Source organism: Macaca nemestrina, chromosome 4, assembly GCF_043159975.1.
Source record: "Macaca nemestrina isolate mMacNem1 chromosome 4, mMacNem.hap1, whole genome shotgun sequence".
NCBI lineage: Eukaryota > Metazoa > Chordata > Mammalia > Primates > Cercopithecidae > Macaca > Macaca nemestrina.
In genome coordinates, this window is record NC_092128.1 from 98,252,426 (window position 1) to 98,272,614 (window position 20,189).

At 35.7% G+C, this 20,189-nt stretch overlaps 1 protein-coding gene and 1 long non-coding RNA gene across 3 annotated transcripts in view; one reads left to right on the forward strand and one right to left on the reverse strand.

Annotated features, from left to right (window-relative positions):
• The window catches only part of LOC139362826 (uncharacterized), a 228,188-nt gene extending 211,402 nt beyond the window's left edge, over positions 1-16,786 (forward strand). For both annotated transcript variants that reach the window (XR_011622259.1, XR_011622258.1), the window contains 2 exons: positions 14,086-14,176; positions 16,650-16,786. This is a non-coding gene — a long non-coding RNA (uncharacterized lncRNA). The remainder of the gene's footprint in view (positions 1-14,085; positions 14,177-16,649) is intronic.
• Positions 1-20,189, reverse strand: part of LOC105475770 (3-hydroxyisobutyrate dehydrogenase) — a 140,693-nt gene that overhangs the window by 53,276 nt on the left and 67,228 nt on the right. The window lies entirely within an intron of this gene.

The window sequence follows — 20,189 nt, forward strand, 5'->3', positions numbered from 1 at the left end:
CAGGGAGGGTGACCTCTACCTAAGGAGGGATCACAGGAGGTGGTATCTACATTGGGCTTAGAATTTGACAGATAAAAAATGAAGAAAAGGTTAAAATCCTAGTAGAAGAAAAGCGTAAATAAGCACCAGGGACTTGAGTAAATAAGAATTAGTGAATAGTCCAGTTTGGTTAGAATTTAAGGCATGTGGAAAGAAGTAGCAGGAAATAAGAATGGAAAAGTAAGTTGGATCCAGACTGTGGAGAGCCTTGAACGGCAGGCTGAGAAGGAAGACTGGGCTGGACTGGGTGAGCATCAGGAACCAGAGAAGGTTTCTGAACAATTTATCAGAAGTATATCTTGGGCAGACTGAAACAAATCTCAGAACAGTGAGGGGGATATAACTGTATAGCAGTTGGCATAGCAGCAGGGATGGTAAAAGCAGCAAGAAGTAGAGGAAGTCCAAGGAATGGTGTGATATGCCTGCTTTCTAAGAAAGAATGCACAGGGCTGTTTTCAAAAAAAGGAAACACATGTGCACATGTTGTTTTTTCCCTATGATCATGAGGCCTCCTCTTGGGCAACTAGCCTAGCCTGTAAGGAGGAAAACAGTTTTTATCACATAAGTACGGAAATCTGCCTTTTCCTGAATGGATTCTGGGCTGGACAGCCTGAAGACAGCCATCTGCTCGCAGCAACAGCAGCAGCAGCATGCTTGCTTATATGCATACAATCTTCCTTTGCACTGCTGGTTGGCTCAGCTCAAGTTGCCCACCCTAGGATTACTTTAACATATGCAGTAAAAGTCACGTTCTTCTACTCATTGAATCAAGGCTGGAAAGCTTGAGAAGAAACATTCAATCACTGACAAAATAAAGTGGAAAAGGAATCCAAAGGAGGGAAGGAAAGGAATGAGAGAGCAGAGAACAGGGATGGGAGCAACAGAAACCAAGAATGAAGCAGGAAGACAAGACATGGGGGAGAAGAAGGAACTGATCATAACCATTACACCTATGTTCACTTAAAAGTAATTGTTATTTAGAGTAAAACTTTATTTCCAAAAACCCTGTGGCCCACAAAAGATGTGGAGGCGGTAATGTTAATTATGTCTCATAATTAGTAATTAAGATTATATAACAAAGCCTTTGGCTATGTTCTATTCTAATGATGGAGGACCAACGTCAGAGAAATATAATAGTGTATTAGCATAACCACGTATGCAAAGTACATAGAACCATTTCCAAAGTTAACTTGTCATTGAATGATTAAATATGAATCCATAATTAGAAAAACCAACACTGTAATTTATTGGCTCTCCTGATCGTTCTGGTTCATTAAAAGTTGATTACTAAACAGTGACCTCTAGTGGCCCATAATTTTCCAATGCTATATTGTTTCTCTTAGAGTCAGCACAGATTTGAAGAACCTATTTACCCTAAATAAGGCAATTACTCTGAAGATGTTAATATTCCTTTTCATTATAAAGGGAAATATTCCTTTTTCCTGCACTTAGCTCCTTAAAGTATATTCTGGCAAATACAAAATGCCAAAAAGCTCTCCTGCTTCTACCCAAAGTGTCACACATTCATTAACAAATTATGATCGAGCACCTATTTGTGAAACCCAGGGGCTGGGTGTTTGGGATATTTTATGAATAATTAGAAACTGACTTCACTAATTTTTTACTATCCAATGAGAAATGAAATCAACATTAATACAATTGTCATGCTACTATCTATTCACTGCCTATACACACGGGATATACTGAAAACATACCTGATTTTAAAATTCAAAGACATCAATAATTTCTGATTCAATGCATACCAAATTACTGAGGTTTATCTTAAAAGGCAATAGATTAACAACTATAAAAAATCCAGTTCATCTCTTAAATTTTTCGTAAAGAGATTTCTATAACAATGACCTTTTGGAAGAAATTACTTCTACAGAACATTTGTGAACTTTCCAAGCATCATTTCTCCCTTAAAATGAATACAACTCTTTTTAAAAGACCCATATCTTTATAATAATAATTTATGTTAAATTTAAACCCAATTTAAAAATCCACAAATATATTTGTTTTTATTACTTGCAACCCAGGTACACTCATTATGAAAACAAGGTTTCAGAAAGGCTCACAACATTAAGAGAAGACTTTGGGTGTGTTATTAAAAGGATTATATATCCCTTCATCCCCCCAAATCAGTCAAGATAATCATCCTGGTTCCCTAAAGTAGTGGCAATGCTGTAGCATCCTTTGAGAATGTAAGTAAGCCTCCAAAAAATTTGAGATGTAAATAAAAGAAACAAATATACTTCCCTGATGTACCACTGCTGCAGAACACATGGGTGTGGAGTGCCAGTTGTTCCTGTAATGATTTAATATAGTAGCTGGATAATGAGTTGTACCTTCTGCAACAACTGAATCACCATTTAATGCTATTATCAACAGTTCATGACCCACCAGCAAGAAATGTCAACCTGATTAATCTAAACACTGCTGACCTCAAAAAAAACCTTACTCCTCACAGAATACTGTTATTAGCATCCATTGTTCATGAGTATGAAAATATATAAATCAAATCATTAAATAAAAGAAATAGTTTAGAGTTCAGTATGCTAATTTTGCTAAGTGAGAGTCAATAGGGTTCTGAAAATGTGAAGCTGAAGACATTACTTAAACATATTTGTTAAAACCAAGAGAAATTTTTTTTGAAGATACATTATTTTATAAGTTCAATATATCAATGAAAATATTTGTTTTCTTAGTACTGTATATTAGGGTTACAGTAAGATTTCATTTTGGTTCTAAAGTTCAATGTTTAGTTTTTTGTTTTTTTTTTTTTTTGAGACAGAGTTTCGTTTTGTTGCCCAAGCTGGAGTACAGTGGTACAATCTCAGCTGACTGCAACCTCCGCTTCCCAGGTTCAAGCAATTCTCATGCCTCAGACTCCTGATAGCTGAGATTACAGGCGCCCACCACCACGCCTGGCTGACTTTTTATATTTCAGTAGAGACAGGGTTTCACCATGTTGCCCAGGCTGGTCTCGAACTCCAGAACTCAGGCAATCCTCCAGTCTTGGCCTCCCAAAGTGCCAAGATTACAGATGTGAGCCACCTCGCCCAGCCAAATGCTTACTTCTTAACATAAATTTCAAAAATAACCAGATTATATTTAGAGCACATACTGGACACTAATTTTTACTAAAAATAAAATGAAATTTTTTTTTGTTGTTACAATAAGCTAGGTCTTTAGTACCCATAAAAAGTAGTCAAACTCTGCTTCCTTGCACCTGAGTTGAGAGGTTAGGACTCTAAGAAAAGCAGATGCAAGCAGGCAGAACAAGTCAAGATTCTCTATAACTGAATGCTAAACTTCTTAAAAAATAATCAGACTCTATATGGTAACCAAAAAGATTTAACCTAAAATTAACAGTAAGAAAATAATCAGACAAATCCAGAATGAAGAACATTTCATACAATAACTGGTCTAGACTCCAGAAATGTAAAGAAAGATTTTTTAATTTTAAAAGGGAGGGCATGGGAACTGTTCTACATTAAAGAAAGATGAAGAAACAGAACAACTAAATGTAATCCAGGAGCTTTTATTAGATGCTGGCTCAAAGAAAATTAGAAAGTCCAGTTATTTGTGGGACAACTGAGAAAATGTGAATATGGGTTACACAAATAAGATGGCACTGAATCAAAGTCAAATTTCTTGGGTGTGATAGCAGTCTTGGAGTTATATAGAGGAATGTCCCTATTCTCAGAAGATACATACTAAAAGTATTTAAGGCTGAATGGTTCCACCAAAAAAAAAAATTATGTGTGGCAGGGGGCTGAAGGGGGCAAAAGAGAACACATAAATTGAAATGTAAAATATAACAAATAATTAGATAGCAGAGTACTGATACCACACATAAAGAGAATCTCTATACACTCATTATTTAGAAATGTTTCATGAATTCTACTTTTACTGTGTCTTCCAAAAGGGCAGAAAGTGAAGGAGAAAAACTTTGGTCCCAAATACCAATGGAGGTAAATAGTTATCTTTTGATTTATAAAAAGGATATTTTATTGAAACATCTGAGCCAAATTTCTGTAAACTGAATACTTAACCATTAATTTATATTATTACACTGCTGCGTTACTCTATTATTACATTGCTGAGTTACTCTTTATCTCCACTTTAACAAGCAGGTTTACGTATGTGCTTTCTGTCTCTAGTAGCTCTGAGTCTGCCCTGGCAATAGCTTTCCAAGTAAATGACTAACCACATTAATCGTGTTTGTTCTAGGGTATCAACTACAACATTATGTTTAGAAATGACCTAGCTGAGTTCCATTTTAGGGTTGTCTTACAAAACACAGCCACCAAAAAAGAAGCGAGGCATCTTTATCATAATACCATTTGACTCACATTAGTAAGAACTGCAGGATTCATGGACTGGTTCTATAACATACTGCCACGTTACTAAGTTATAGCCCAAGAAAATCCATAATACTTGCTCCCATACTAAAACTGCACTGCATGTATTTCAAAATACATGAGAGTCTGTTTGAACAGCCATACTTCTACAAATTAGGATTCAGGGAAATATAGAACCAAATTAAAATACATGTGGCTGTTTTCCTATGATTTTTCATGAAACACAGGTGTCAGGGAAACAAACATGCTTCCCCTGATTTTAATGAAAGAAATGCAATCAATTATACTGAGACTATACTAGGCATTTCTTAATACAAGAATCATGCCCAGATTCACTTCAGTGAGACAAAGTGATGGAGCAGGCAGTTGAACTCAGGTCTTCGAAGTAGCAGTAATGAGTAAAATGAACAGTTCTGGATTTGTACAGATCTATTCACTTGTGAAACTGCCACCAGAGAAATTCGTTTGAAAACCAAAGCTTAACCACTTAGAAATCAGAAAAATCTCAGTTCCCAGTAACAACAACAACAAAAATCCAGATAACTAGGACTGTCTGCATAAAAATTCTAGGAAAAGTTTTCAGGTGAGGACAGTTACAGTAAATCAGCAGAAAACTCTTTAAATGAACATTGTAAGATGAACAGTTTAGCTCCAATTTGATCATACAACACAAGGAAAGATTATTTATTAAGTATGTTTTGTGCTCTTCAGAGCTTGTACTGTAATTTATATCTTTTTTACCAGAAAGATTCATTCGTTCATTTATCCATTCACTCATCTATCCATTCAACACAAGACTGAGTGCCTACTGTTGGGTTATGTATTGTTACAGACACTGAGAATACAGCAGTGAGCAAGAGAACAAATCTTTGGTCTGTGGAGTTTATATTCTAGCAGAGTGGTTCTCAATCCCAACTACGTATTAAGGAACAACTCTTAGAAATTGATTTAACTGGGGAGAAGGTAAGAGAGGTGGAGATCAAAGCAGAAGTAGAAAGGCTGACTTCAGAGAGACCACTAATGCTTGGCCAATTGTGACAGGAGGATAGGCAGAGTATGTGCATACAAATGCATGCAGGTTAAGGGGTGGTGGATCATGTGGAAGTTCTTTCTCGACTGTGTCTATTCTCAGTGAAAGTAAAAAGGAAGGTCATCAGCTGACACTGGGAGAGAATACCAGAGGCGCAGAGATAAGAGAAGGTGTGAAATAATTGTTTAGGTGATGGAAAAGAGTGAATGGACTACGGAAATGAAGGGGAACTGTCAAGCAGCCCTAAAGGCCAACTTGGGATTACTGATCATTAATTTAAAATTCAAGCCAGACCCACATGGTCATCCATTTACTCCAACCATGTTCAGCTACTCAAGGGCCAATGCAGGGCAAATGAACAGTTGGATTTGACCAGGGATGGGGTCAAATTCAATAAAGGGAAGGAAGAATGAGGGAGCTGAGGATGTGTAATCATGTACAGTGGAATATAAACCAGTAGGGAAGGAAGTTAGGACATGAAGAGGGTATAGATAAAGAATAAGGTATTTAATTATTCTGCTTCAGTTTTATCTACAACAGGTACTACCATCAACTATAACTGCTTATCTTCCTAAAATTTGAAATTCCCTTCCTTTAGAATTATTCAATTCATTTTACGGAAGGATGGAAGATAGATTTCTTTTTCTCCTCCAACTTTATTAAGGTTTAATTGATAAAAATTTTATAGATTTATGATATACAACATATTTCGATAAATGTATACATTGTGCAATGATTAAATCAAACTAATTAACATATCCATCACCTTACATACTTACCGCTTTTTCTAGATTACTTTTGCTCAGGAGTGGCCAAACTTAGTTTCTTTCAAAGTTCAGAAGAATCTAGTATTTGTGGATCCTTCAGCATTTAAAGACCACCATACAGAATATCATTTTTTCATTCTCATTTAAAAGAAATGAGATTCTATTATGAAAAGGAATCTACAAAGAAAGACCAATTCAAATGGATTTAGCTTCTTGTGTTTTCTTTAATAAACACAGATCCTCTAGAAAAAAATATGGTACTTGATATTAGTCCCCAACTTCATGTAAAGTGACACATACTTATTTGAAAGAAGATAAAATAAGAGATGCTTGTTTTCTCTCTTTGGATGTAACTATTAGCATTTGAAATCAGGGGCCAAAAAGACTTAATGCTTTGACTTAGGATTAAGAGTCCTTTGAACAGAGCTATCACTTGTCTATTCAACTTAATAAAGTAATTGATGCTTCTTTATTCTTGAAATGTTGTTATATGCTTTACAAGTATGCAATCCCTTCCCTTCAACTCTTATACAATAAGCTCTGAAATGCAAAAGAGTTTTTCTTCACTCATTTGAAAGCAAAACTTTACCTGAACTGATTTAAGGCTACAGTCTTCATTTCTTCTGCTTAGTGTGAATATGCATATATTTCATCGCATAAATTAATGTGTTGATTACAGGGGGCTGCCCTGGTCTCTGCTAGGTATGTTACACAGTATATGGTAAATATACATATTATCTTTCTATAATTCTAAAACAAAACTCACATGACTCTAAGAGTTTCAAGTAAGGGATTGTGGGCTTATGGGAAGTTTTTCTTTTCCTATTTTATGAACAGGAACCTAAACTTCTGGCTTAGTCTTAGAATGATTGTAATAGTTCACTCCCACTTACTCAATAATTACTATATACCAGGCACTGGGTTTTACACATTTACATTATTCTAATTGAACATTGTGGAATGAATCTTTACGACCTAGAGATCTAAGTGTATGAGACTTTATCCAGGCTTCTCCCCACCTCAAAATCAATCTGGTCTCCCAGAGTAAGCTGGGCTAGCTGCTCTTTGTGTCCATATGGTGGTTTTTCATTTCTCTTTAATCAGAGATTATTATATGGATAAAAAACACAAACCTTACAGTCATCCAGGCTCATGTCTGAATTAGCTCCACCACTACAAATGAGTAGGACGAGTTCTTTAACCTCTTTATGAGACCATTTCCACGTCAGTAAAATGGGGATAACAACAATACTGACCTCACAGGGCTTTTGTGGGGATTAAATGAGATGATGTCTATAAAGTACTAGCAATTTTATAAAGTACCTGGCCTAGTACTTAGTGTATAATCATAAGCTACCTTACCTATCTTTATCAATAAGCATCGGCATGATGATAATTTACTTTCTGTATTACAGCTATTATTCCACAAAACCTTTTTTTCCACAGAAATAAGATGATATTTACATGATGTGTTCTTGTTTCAAAAGACCCTTATTTTGACTTCAAGGGAAACTTTATTAAGCATTAAATGTCACAGATACACCGCTATTATACAGAATTTTAAAAGTTAAGGGAGATGTTAGAGGGAAGTAAAATACATTGAACAGCTTACTCTGTTAACAAGCTTGATCTGATTTTTAAAGTGAGGAGAACAAAATTCAGGCTTGGCCAATGTTACAAAACTAGTAAAGAGCAAATACCTTCATCAAAAGCCAGAAGGAAACAGTATCTCACGAATCAGTCTAATACTCTTATGACAACTTCAAAAAAACTTTTTCTACCTTCCTTTTCAAGAGAAAGCTGCCTAATACCTAAGTATTATAGAATACAATATTAAGTATATTATATATTAACTTTTTGTGACATTAAATCATGTATTGTTTCATAACCTGCTTTTGCTACTAACAAAATACTGTAAAATATTTTCATGTCAAATGTTTATCTACATCACTGATTCATAATATGTAATTTAATCGTTTCTCCCTTATTGGACACTTGGGTTATTTCCAAGTCCTTATCATTTTAAACCAGTGATTCTTAAACTTTTTGGTCTTAGGATCTCTTTATACTCTTTAAATATTTTGGGGGACACAAAAGCTTTTGTTTATATGAATTGCATCTATTGGTATTTACTATATTAGAAATCAAAACAAATTTTAAAAACATTTCTCAATTGACTTAAAAACAATCATAAACCTACTACATATTAACATATTTTGGGGAAAATAACAAGCAAAAAACTTTAGTGAGAAGAGTAGCATTGTTTTACAATTTTTCAAATCTCTTTAGTTCTGACTTAATAGAAGACAGCTGGGATTTTCATAGTAGATTAAATGCAGAAGCAGATATATGTTGTTTTGGTTGAAATACATAAAGAAAAGCTGACCTCATATAGATAATGCAGTTTTAAAAAGTAGGAGAGAATTTTAATAACTTTTTCAGATAATTGTGGATATCCTTCTTTTATATTAAACCCAAACTTGACAAATGGTGGTTTCTTAAAGGCTTGTTGCAATGTGGAAAGAACTTTTTATACTATGTTACATTAAAATCTATCCCTCTATTTTGTACTTTGTCTTCATCTTTTATCTAGGCATAATTTTGTAACATCATACAATGGTCACTTGGAAAATACTGGTTCAGTTAGTTATGCAGATATTCCAAATTCCCAGTATACAATAGCAGAAACACATTCTTCAACTGCACCAACAATCTTTTCACAAAAGTCTTTAAGGATTAGAAAGTTATTAAGTTCATATGGTCAGATACAAGTTTTCCAAAATTCTAATTTTTACTTTAAAGATCCAGTTTTATCATTAGCTACAAATACCCTCATATGCTTTCCTTGAAGTAAGACTCACTTTTTTCTTTCTATAAAATGTCTTGTTCTTCTTTGAAATAAAAATGGTGTTCCACAAAAATGCAGATAGTTTAGCTGGCAACTCAATCACCTAAATACTTCTCAAGACAACCCCAATACCAACACTAGCAGGATCATTTGGGGCATATTTTCCATTATGTCAAATAAAATATACAAAAGACATGTACTCAACATCAAGATTTAATAAAATTAATAATTTTTAATCCTTCATCAAGGAACATTAAGTGGAACTGCATTATGTGTAGCTGTTAAGAATACAATATCATTGTCTTGACTCTTGCTAAGGGCAGCAGTTTTACTCACCATTCCTTTTGCACCATGAGTATACTCTATTATTAGAAAAATAATTTTCACTTTATGGCCTCCTGGGGGATCCATGGAGGGCACATTGAGAACCAATGTTCTTAACAATGCTAAAAGTACATTCTTATACTTTAGTTAAACCTTTAACTAAAGTTAAAGAAAGATTTAAAGATTTAACTTCAGTTAAATCTTTACAAGTATTCTTAATTTGGGGGGATAAATTCTTAGAAGTGGAATTACTAGGTAAATTATATTGTAAAAATAGACATATATAAATTACTAGGTAAATTTATAGATCTATATATAGCTTTTACACATACATACAGGTGTTTTTTATATATTATATATGTATATGTGTATAAATACACACATGTATAAAACGTGTGTATGTGTGCATGTACGTATATGCATGTGCACATACGTGCATATATACACATGTGTATATATGTATATGCACACACGTGTGTATGCATAAAAGTTAAGTTTTTGATGCATACTACCAAACTGTTCTCTGAGTTGGTTCAAATAACTTACATCACCAAAGCAGTCTATGAAGCTACACATCCTTCCCTATCTATGCTAAGACTAGACTTTTGTATCTCTGCCAATCTGAAGGTTAAACATAACAACTTTTCAGAACCATCCTGACTGCCAGAAAGACTGGGTGGCCCCAGATTAGCCAGGAGACACTACATATATTTGCCATCTTTGTGGCTCACATTTCATCCCATCAAAATGAAGATATTATTTACCCTGTCTAATTCACTGGGATGATATGAAAAATAATTAGGAAAAGAATGAAAAAGTAAAAAGCATTTGTAAGACAATTCAAAGAGAAACAGATCAAATGTCAATGACACACACTCAAAGGAAGTATATAAATTGTTTTCACTAGATTTTGGTTGTCCTAAAAGTGAGTGAGTTTCGGGCTTTTCAGGCTTGTAACATTTAAGTTTTCTGTTTTAGTGAAAAATGAATCTAGAGTTTTCCTGCCCTTAAAAATGGTTGTATTTTCTAGGTACATGATTTATTATTTTTTTTATTTTTTTGGAGAAAATGTTATAAGATGACAAAATTCTCAATTTAATAACACAGATGTAAACTTTATTAATAGCAGGTAGAGAGCTGGCCTTCTTTCATGCTATTCTATTCTAATCTAAGAAGATACGGGGTTATGTAATTCCTCCACATAAATTCAGTCCACCTGGACGTAAAGGGGGAGGTGACTTAAACTGACTTCACATCAGTTCACTCATTTTTCTCTGCAATTTATTCTTTAAACATGTTTTTTTCCCTATGAACAACACATTTAATATAAATTAGATTATCACCAATTTCTAAAAAAAACAAATATGCCCTTGTTGCGAATATGCAAAAACAGAAGGAAAACACAAAAAGGAACGTTCTTTTTCCATTTCAACTGATCGTCTATACAAGCTCTCAGGAAGTTTGGCAACTAGGTTTCAAGGTTTTAAGAATATTACAATAATCCAGAGTGACTGCAGTATAAAGGAAGGAAGGAAGGAAGGAAGGAAGGAAGGAAGGAAGGAAGGAAGGAAGGAAGGAAGGAAGGAAGGGAGGGAGGGAGGGAGGGAGGGAGGGAGGGAGGGAGGGAGGGAGGGAGGGAGGGAGGGAGGGAGGGAGGGAGGGAGAAAGAAAAAAGAAAAAGAAAGAAAGAAAAAGAGAAAGGAGGAGGAGGAGGAGAGAGGGAGGGAAGGAAGGGGAAGGGAAGGGGAAGGGGAAAGGGAAGGGGAAGGGAAGGAAAGGGAGGGGAAGGGGAAGGGGAAGGGAAGGAAACGGAAGGAAAAGGGGAAGGAAAGGGGAAGGGGAGGGGAGGAAAGGGGGGGAAGGGGAGGGGAGGAAAGGGGAGGGAAGAGAGAGGAGGAGGAGGAGGAGGAGGAGGAAGAAGAGGAGGAGGAGACAAAAAGAAAAGAGGCCTGCACTCTTAGAAAAGGAGGGAAATCACCCTATGAGGTGTTAGCTTTGTGGTTGCAACAGTGACCATCTCTACTTTCCTGGGACAGATTTATTCAGCTTAACCACCCTCACTGGTGACTTGTGACATTCTCCTGCCAGTCCCTGCAGGTACAGTACTCTGACAGGCCATTATAAAAAGGCTCTTTAACAGGGCCACTGGCTGTCAGAAGCCACCAGCTGGCCTGCCACAGCCCTGCAGTCGCCAGGGTCCAGCTGCCAGTCTGGGCGGTGCTGTCCACGCTGAGCAACGTGCCACCCAGCTGCTGCATGGTCACGTCCATCTGGAGCGCTCTAGCTAGACAAATCTCTATGCCTGTCAGATCTCTTCAGCAAGCCTTGTTATGCAAATTCAATTACTCAAGTGTGCCCTATTACTGCTGGCTAACTGCTCCTAGAACCGATCTCACACTGACAGTTCACATTTTTTGTTCACCAAAAAGTACCTCATTTATTCTTGCTTTGCTACCTCCTTGTATCATTAAAGCTGAACAGCCAAAGTCCACGGTATTCTAACCTCTCTACAGTGGGCTACTGTTCTCCACAAAGAGCTGAGAGGAAAATTAATTGCAAAAAGAAAACCTTCTAATCAGACATGAAGTGGTGTTAAAGCTGCAGATTCCCTACACTTGACAGAGATGATTTTACTACCAGAAATATGAAATTTAAATCTTAATGACCGAAAGGAAAATCTGGTATAACAAGTTATATTAGACAAAAAAAAAAAAAAAAAAGAATTATTAGGAGAAAATGCTGTAGTAGCATTTACTAATACCTACTTTTAAATAAAAAGGAAAGAAGTGACAAGACATTTCATCAGGTAAAGTTCATGTTGATGGCTCACTGCCTTGTCTACATTCTCCCCTCCCCTGCACCCCTAGCCCTAGCCATGCCACTCCCAAACACGTGCACTCCCCCTCTCCCCACTGCCTATACCCTCTAGCCTTACAGCTACAATTAGGAGGTTTTGTTCTTTTTCAATAATTCATTTTAAACCAGCAGTGATTTGAAGGTTGAGATAAGTATTTGAAGGCATTTAACCATTTCTAATCCATTCAAGACAACTGAGAAAAGATTCCAAGGTACAGCTGTAATTCCAAGAGTCTCACCCAAGCAACGTCATCACAAAATGAGACATTTTAAACTGAAGAGGTTAAGAGAAAAAGAGTCCATCAGTAGTTACACTTTCAAAATAGCAGTTTCCAAACATGAGTGAGTACAGCAGTTTAGAAGAGAAAGGGAATAAGTAATGTCTGTTTATGAATCATGCAATGATACGAAATACCAACAGAAATTTAGCTAAAATAGGTATTACAGAGAGAGTGATATTTGGACATCAGTCCCCAAGGAATGTTTCTAATGCACAAATCTTTAGGATCTTTACTCTGAAAATAACAATTAACTGTTGATTACAAAACTAAAAAAATGAAAAGACTGCTGGCCAGGCACAAGTCAAAGTCAAATGCAACCGTGTTTCAAGTTTAAAGCTTATGGACAATGGAGGGTTGTTGGTTTTTTTGGTTTGCTTTATTTTCTAAGTGAACTTGGAAAATGTGTAAGGAAAGGAGATCCAGGATAAATACAAGCAAGAAGTTTTGGTAAACAGTGTTTATTTTTTTATTTTCTTTTGTTTAAGAGATAGGGTCTCACTCTGTCACCCAGGATGGAATGCAGTGGTATGATCATAGCTCACTGTAGCCTCTAACTCCTGGGCTCAAGTGATCCTCCTGCCTCAGCCTCCCAAGTAGCTAGACTACAAGTGCATGCCACCACACCCAGCTAAGTTTTTAAAATTTTTTTGTAGAGGCAAGGTCTTGCTATGTTGCCCATGCTGGTGTCTAATTCCTGACCTCAAGTGATCCTCCTGCCTCGGCCTCCAAAAGTGCTAGGATTACAGGAATAAGCCACCACACCTGGCCCAGTATAAGAGTATTTTAAAATAGATCATGAAGCCATCTTATTTTCTGCTAAGATGATTTTAGTAACTCTATAATTTTGCTTCTAGAAATTATTAAAATTTTCTCAATTCCATCTGAGCAATCAGTACTCTAAAAGCATAAAGTGTTATATTCTCTAATTATTTTTACTTTTGAACTCTGTTCTTGATCAGAAATGAAAAAGTAGAGTGCCTATATGCTTGGCCTTAAACCCCTAAAATCCAATTGTTTAGGAACTGCTTTTCAAATGCCTCATTTGTAATCATTTTTTAAAATCAGTATCTCTTACATTTTGAGAGACCCGACCAAAGTTATTTTAAATTATACTAGTTAAAACTGAAAGCAAACTATTTCACTCAAGTATGTGAATAATATGTATGAAAATTAGGAACTATCTGCATTTGCAGGGACATATAGCTATCCCACAGGAATGACTTTTAAAATGTGGGAATGGCATTATTAGGTAATACAAGTATATTGAAAATGTGTATTTTTATGTAACAAAATGGTTTTATCAACATGTTATATTTCCACTTATAAATTCAGATTAACAAAAAAGGGTAAGTATGCTTCTATTACATTTTTAAAAATCACTAAAATGCTTATATTTGATTTAGGAAAAACCTAATTTTTTAAATTTTTATAGTGAATAATATATTTTCCTTCAAATCTTTATACACAAGTAGAAAAGCAGTAACTAGAATTTATCCTTAAACTATGCTGCTAGCTCTCAAATTCTTATTGACTAAATGAGAAATTCGTGTTTTCCCCTTAATAATTCCAACAGGGATTTTAATAACAATGGGAGTAATTAACACTATTCAGCACATACTGTGGATCAGGTACTTTTCTAGACCCTTGAGAAATCAACCCTTGAGGTATGTATTATATAATAATGTCTATTTTACAGATGTAGAAAGTAAGGCACAGAGATATTAAATAACTAGGACATATGCCTAGTATGCATCAGAGAAAGTGATTCTAACTCCATTGTCTTCAAATGTATGGTAGAAACTAAAAGGAAAACTGAAATCAAACACTTGATTGTAAGACAATCAGTAAAAAGGCAATCTGGGGAAATACTTCTCTGTATATAAAATGAAGACAGTTGTGTTCTCTGAGCAACCTTTTCTGTGGCAAAGACTCTGTGGTTCACTTTTGAATATGTGGTTCACACATACCCAAGTTTACAACTAGTAAGTGACCTACATTGGAGTCCTGAATCCAAATCCCGTGATCGTTCCCATCACACCAAACTGCCTCTTCTCAAAGTTCCAGAAGTCCTATTTTGTGAACCAGAGTAAGAGTTCTGATTTGGGTTATCACATTCTCAATTAAGTACTAATCTGTATCTTTCCACAATGATTACATTAGAACATTCTGATAAAGTCATCCCTGAGGTTAGGATTTTGGTGAGAAAAAAAGAAAACATCAAAATCTCATTTGATGTTCACAAAAAGCACAGGCCCTAAAAATGGCATTAGAGAAAGGAATATGCCCACTCCAAGAGATTCAATGGTACATCATTTTATTTAAGTCTCAAAATAAGCAATGCATTTAGACTCAGCACCAACAGTCCCATCACTTTTATTTACACCCAGAAAAGCTGAGGCTCAGAAAAGTTAATTTGCCCAAAGTCACACAACAGATAGAGGAAGTAACAGAACTCAGATCTATCTTCAGATTTCTCATGTAAGTGCTCTCTTGACTATACCTAATGCACTTCTATACTGTAATTAATTGTTCTGCTGCCCATCAGTCAGAATTTCCTGCTTATCCAAAACTGTCCATTTTACAAAGCAAAAAGAGTAGGCCCCAAATTTCCAAATCATCTGAATAGTTTCTTCTTGATACTTTCAGAAGCACTTACAAACATCAAGGTTTCTCATGGAACCAAGTCAGCAAAAATTAAGCACTGTACTTAATAGACCTCTGGTTTGCAGATTTTAAAAGGGACATCTGCTATTACTTAACCACCACCCATCTAATCCCTTTAGAGCTCTACAGCGATCTACATACACCTCAGGTGTAAAGCATTCTGAAGGTATCTGTTAATCCTTTCATAGTCCCTGATAAGGATCTCACTTAATTCTATAAAATACAACTATCACTTTCTTCAAAGTTTGGTCATAATATTAGCAATTATTATTATTTGAATCATTTGAATTAGAAAAGCACTTTCTTATACCATTTAAGAAGATGCTACCAGGTATGGTTAAGTGAAATTATATTTCCAGCCTTTCAGTGAGGGACTCTGTTAGCTTCAATCCTTGAATATCTCCCTCAAATAACAGAAAAATGCTTAAAGGGAGGAGACAGGAGCTCAGGAAAAATACTAACACTGCAAGAGAAAAGTCAATTTTTCCTTTTATATGGAACTTAACTGATACCATCATATTTTGGTATCAACTGGTCTCATCTAAGTTTTTTTAATTTGAAGTTTAGCTTTCAGTTTTCCTAAATCGAGGCACTATATAAATTCAGTTAGTTAAATGGGTACGATCAAAACATCATTTAAAAAATTCTCTACGAATCTCAGAGACTCTCCAAGTCTCTCCTTAGAAGTAAATTTTAAGTTTGGTGAGGACCTGAGCCCTTTCAGCTCACTTAAGATTATCACCTAACCCACCACAAGTTCTGACTGCTTTCAGTGAAGAGCATGGGAATTTCATGATTTTGTTTAACTTTCATTATTTTGTTTCATCTGCAAGCATTTACATATACATACAATGTAAGGCATTTATCAAGACAGTATTTTCTAAAAAGTACAACTAAATCGTCCCCTTGAAACTGAGTTTAACAATTTACTTGTTAACCTAGGTAAAAAGGGCATTTTTTAAATGGAGCTGTGGGCTTCTAAAATCTAAATACATTGCTATGTTAATTTTTCATGCTAGCCTTTTATATCCCCCAATGTAAATGCTTTTCTGAATACAGCGATTCTAGAAGAACCTTCATGTGAGTGTCTTGTCAATCAAGCCAATCTCATCTCTTCCCACTTCCCTCTCCATTTACAACCAGAAATGCCAAAATCCAGAAATTTCAAACTTCCAAATTTCAGCAAAAACATTGTATTATTTCACGCTTCTGTGTCTTTGTAAATGCTATATTCCCTTTGCCTGAAAACAGCCTTCCCCTTCCTCACTTGGAAAATCTCTATTAATCTTCTAAAATGTAATTTGAACCTCACCTATTCCAGAAAGGCTTCCAAATGATGCCTCAAATGTATCAACAGCTTCATTTTGTGGGTTACATTTAGTGCAATGTGTTTTTTATGAATATGCATCTGTCTCACCTAATACATTATGATGATCTTGAGGTCCCTCAGCATCCATTTATCTTCTTCCTCAGCACTCAGCAGAATGCATGATACAAGAGGTACTCAAATGTTTGCTGGATGAAAGGATGTTTAAGATAACGAAGAGACTATCTGAAGAAAAGAGACTGAATTTTTAGGTCAGAAACCAAAATAGGAAAGATGAGAAAAAAGAGCAGGATGAGAATAAAAATAAAACAAAAAGTACTCAGACCAACTTGGTTATTTTTTATCCCAAAAGCCACACCTTCACCCGGCCCCATTCATCCTATGAGTTATTCTTGGTGAATGTTATAGGCTGACTTCTTGTAAAGCCTAAACTTAAGATACTTTTAAGAAAACAAACAAACAAAAAAAACTGACAACTTTTCTCTATCTCTATATCTGTAGCTCAGGCTACCATCCCTGCGTGCCTGGACTACTACAACTGACTCCCAATTGTCTCCCAGCTTTTACTCACACCCTGTCTCTAACATGTTTTCCACACTATAGCTACCATAATCTTTTAGAAATCCTAATCTGATTATGCTGTCTCCTTACTTAAAACTTTGAATGGCTTCCCACTGTTCTTAGCATATGAACAAAATTAGTAAAACGTGGTGAAAAAGGTCTTGATAGTCCAGCCCAACCTCTCTCTTCAGCCTCACCCAACACCATACTTCCCTATTTAAAATGTGCCACCAGGTGCTCGGCATGCTCTTCCTCTGTGTCTAGTTAACTCAAACTCTCCTTTAAGGTCACAATCAATGGTTACTTTTTCCAGCAAGACTTTCCTGACCTCCAAGAAAATCCACCTTAGGTAAATACTCCTATGGTTCAATGTAACCCTGCTGTAGCACAGGGCAAAATATGGTACAGTTTTTATGATTATATGATTAATACAGGTTGAGAGGATCCCAGTCCAAAAATCTGAAATCTGAAATGCTCCAATGAGCACTTCCTCTGAATATCATGTCAGCCCTCAAAAAGCTTTAGATTTTAAAGCATTTTGGATTTTCAAATTAGGGATGCTCATCCAGATATGTATTCTGCAAATACTTCAAAATCCAAAACACTTCAGGTCCCAAGCATTTTGGCAAATCTATAATCAATTGGTATCAGTTCTCCCAAACAGACTGTAAGTTCCAAGGGCAGGGATTGTGCCTATTCTGATTGCTCACTTTCCAGGGCCAATGCAGTGACTGACTCATACTAGAAACATTATATATTGGTTGAGGAAATTAATAATGCAAACATACATTTAAAAAAAGATATTTCTTCAACATAATTTTTCAAAAATCTCCTTCAAACCAAAGCTACCACTGTGTTCAAAATTAACTCAATGAAAGCATTTTCATTAATGTCAGGAACATGACGAGAACACCTGTTATCACTACTATTATTCAATATTATTCTGGAAGTATTAACCAAATGTTTAATAACCAGTTAAGAAAGAAAGAAAAAACAAAAAGAGGCAATATGATTTAGGAAAAAAAGGCGCAAAATGATCATTTTTAGACCTAGAAAATCAGAGAACCACTGAAAAACTAGTAGAATAAGAGAATTCAAAAAGGAAGTAGGGTTCAAATTAATATATAGAAATCAATACCTCTCATATGTATAAATATCAATGGAAATTTTTTTTTTTTTAAAGAGGAGTCAGTTTGCAATACCACTAACAGAGGCAGGAGAATGGTGTGAACCCAGAGGTGGAGCTTTCAGTGAGCTGAGATCGCGCCGCTGCACTCCAGCCTGGGTGACAGAGCGAGACTCCATCTCAAAAAAATAAACAAATAAATAAAATAATACCAGTAACAATAAAGGTAAAAAGACTTGGGAATAAGCTGTTGAAGAAATGTTTAGGTTGTTACATAAAGACGTTTTTTGTTTTTTGTTTCTGAAACGGAGTTTCACTCGTTGCCCCAGCTGGAGTGCAATGGCACAATCTTAGCTTACTGCAACCTCCAACTCCCGAGTTCAACTGATTCTCCTGCCTCAGCCTCCCGAATAGCTGGGATTACAGACATGAGCCACCACACCTGGCTAATTTTGTATTTTTAGTAGAGACAAGGTTTCACCACATTGGTCACGCTGGTCTCGAACTTCTGACCTCAGGTGATCCACCCGCCTTGGCCTCCCAAAGTGCTGGGATTATAAGGCGTGAGCCACTGCGCCCAGCCTAAAGAAGACCTAAAAGTCCTAGTAAGAGACACACAAAAAGAAATCAATGAGTATATCTTATTCTTAAATAGAAAGATTTAGCTATGTAAATTTTCCATAAATTAATCCATAAATTCAGTGCAATCCCAACGAAAATATTAACAGTATGTTTTGGGAGGAACATGATAAAATGATTTTCATGTCTCTTTGGAACAATAAACAAGCAGAAGTAGTCTGAAAAATTCTGAGCAGGGAAAAAGAGCAATGAAAGACGACTACCCTTCCAGACAGTAAAATAAAGCAATGGAAAGTTGTCCTACTCAGGAAACACTCAACAATGAGATATCAACAGAGAGCTCAGAAAAAGACCCAAATACATATTGGAACTGAGTGTATGAAATTAATGGGGCATTTGAAATGAAGGAAAAAAAGATTTTCATTCAAGAAATTTTTAAGAGAAAAAGTAATCTAGATTTCTACCCTCACCCCTTCAACTAAAATAAACTGCAAATGAATCAAAAATTTAAGTTTCTAAAAATGAAATCATAAAATAACTAAAAGAAGATATACATAAATTTCTTTTTAATTTTACAAATTTAGTGACAATAAACCTTTTCTGGATAGGACATCAAACTCAGAAGCCATAAAGGAGAAGACTGATACACTCAACTGTACAATAATTCCAAGCTTCCATATTTTAAAAATTACCATAAACTGAATAAAGAAAGGACAAACTGGCAGAAAATATTTGCAACATTTTTATCTTCCCACACATATTCATACTCATTAAAACGTAATTTCCAGCCAGGCGCAGTGGCTCATACCTATAATCCCAGCACTTTGGGAGGCTGAGGTGGGCAGATTTCTGGAGGTCAGGAGATCGAGATCAGCCTGGCCAACATGGCAAAACCCGGTCTCTATGAAAAACACAAAAATTAGCCAGGCGTCGTGGTACGTGCCTGTAATCCCAGCTACTCGGGAGGCTGAGGCATGAGAATCACTTGAACCTGGGAGGCAGAGGTTGCAGTTAGCCTAGATGGCAACACTGTACTCCAGCCTAGGCGAAAGAGACTCTGTCTCAAAAAAAAATTTTTTTTTTAATTAAAAAAAAAAATGTAATTTCCATAAGGGCAGGAGTGTGTGTGTGTGTGTGTGTGTGTGTGTGTGTGTGTGTGTGAGAACAGCTATATTCCCAGGCCTAGACTAGTACTTGGTATATGACAGATAATAAATATTTATTGAATAAATGAATGAGCATTTGATACTCATACATACCCATTAGAAAAGATCAATGCCTAGCACAGTGCCTGGCACACCATAATCAAGAAATAGCTGCTGAATGAATAAATCTAATAAAATCATGCATAAAGGACACGAATTCGCAATCACTTTTTAAAAAGGCAAATAAATGGCCAATAAGTGTTCCTAAAATGCTC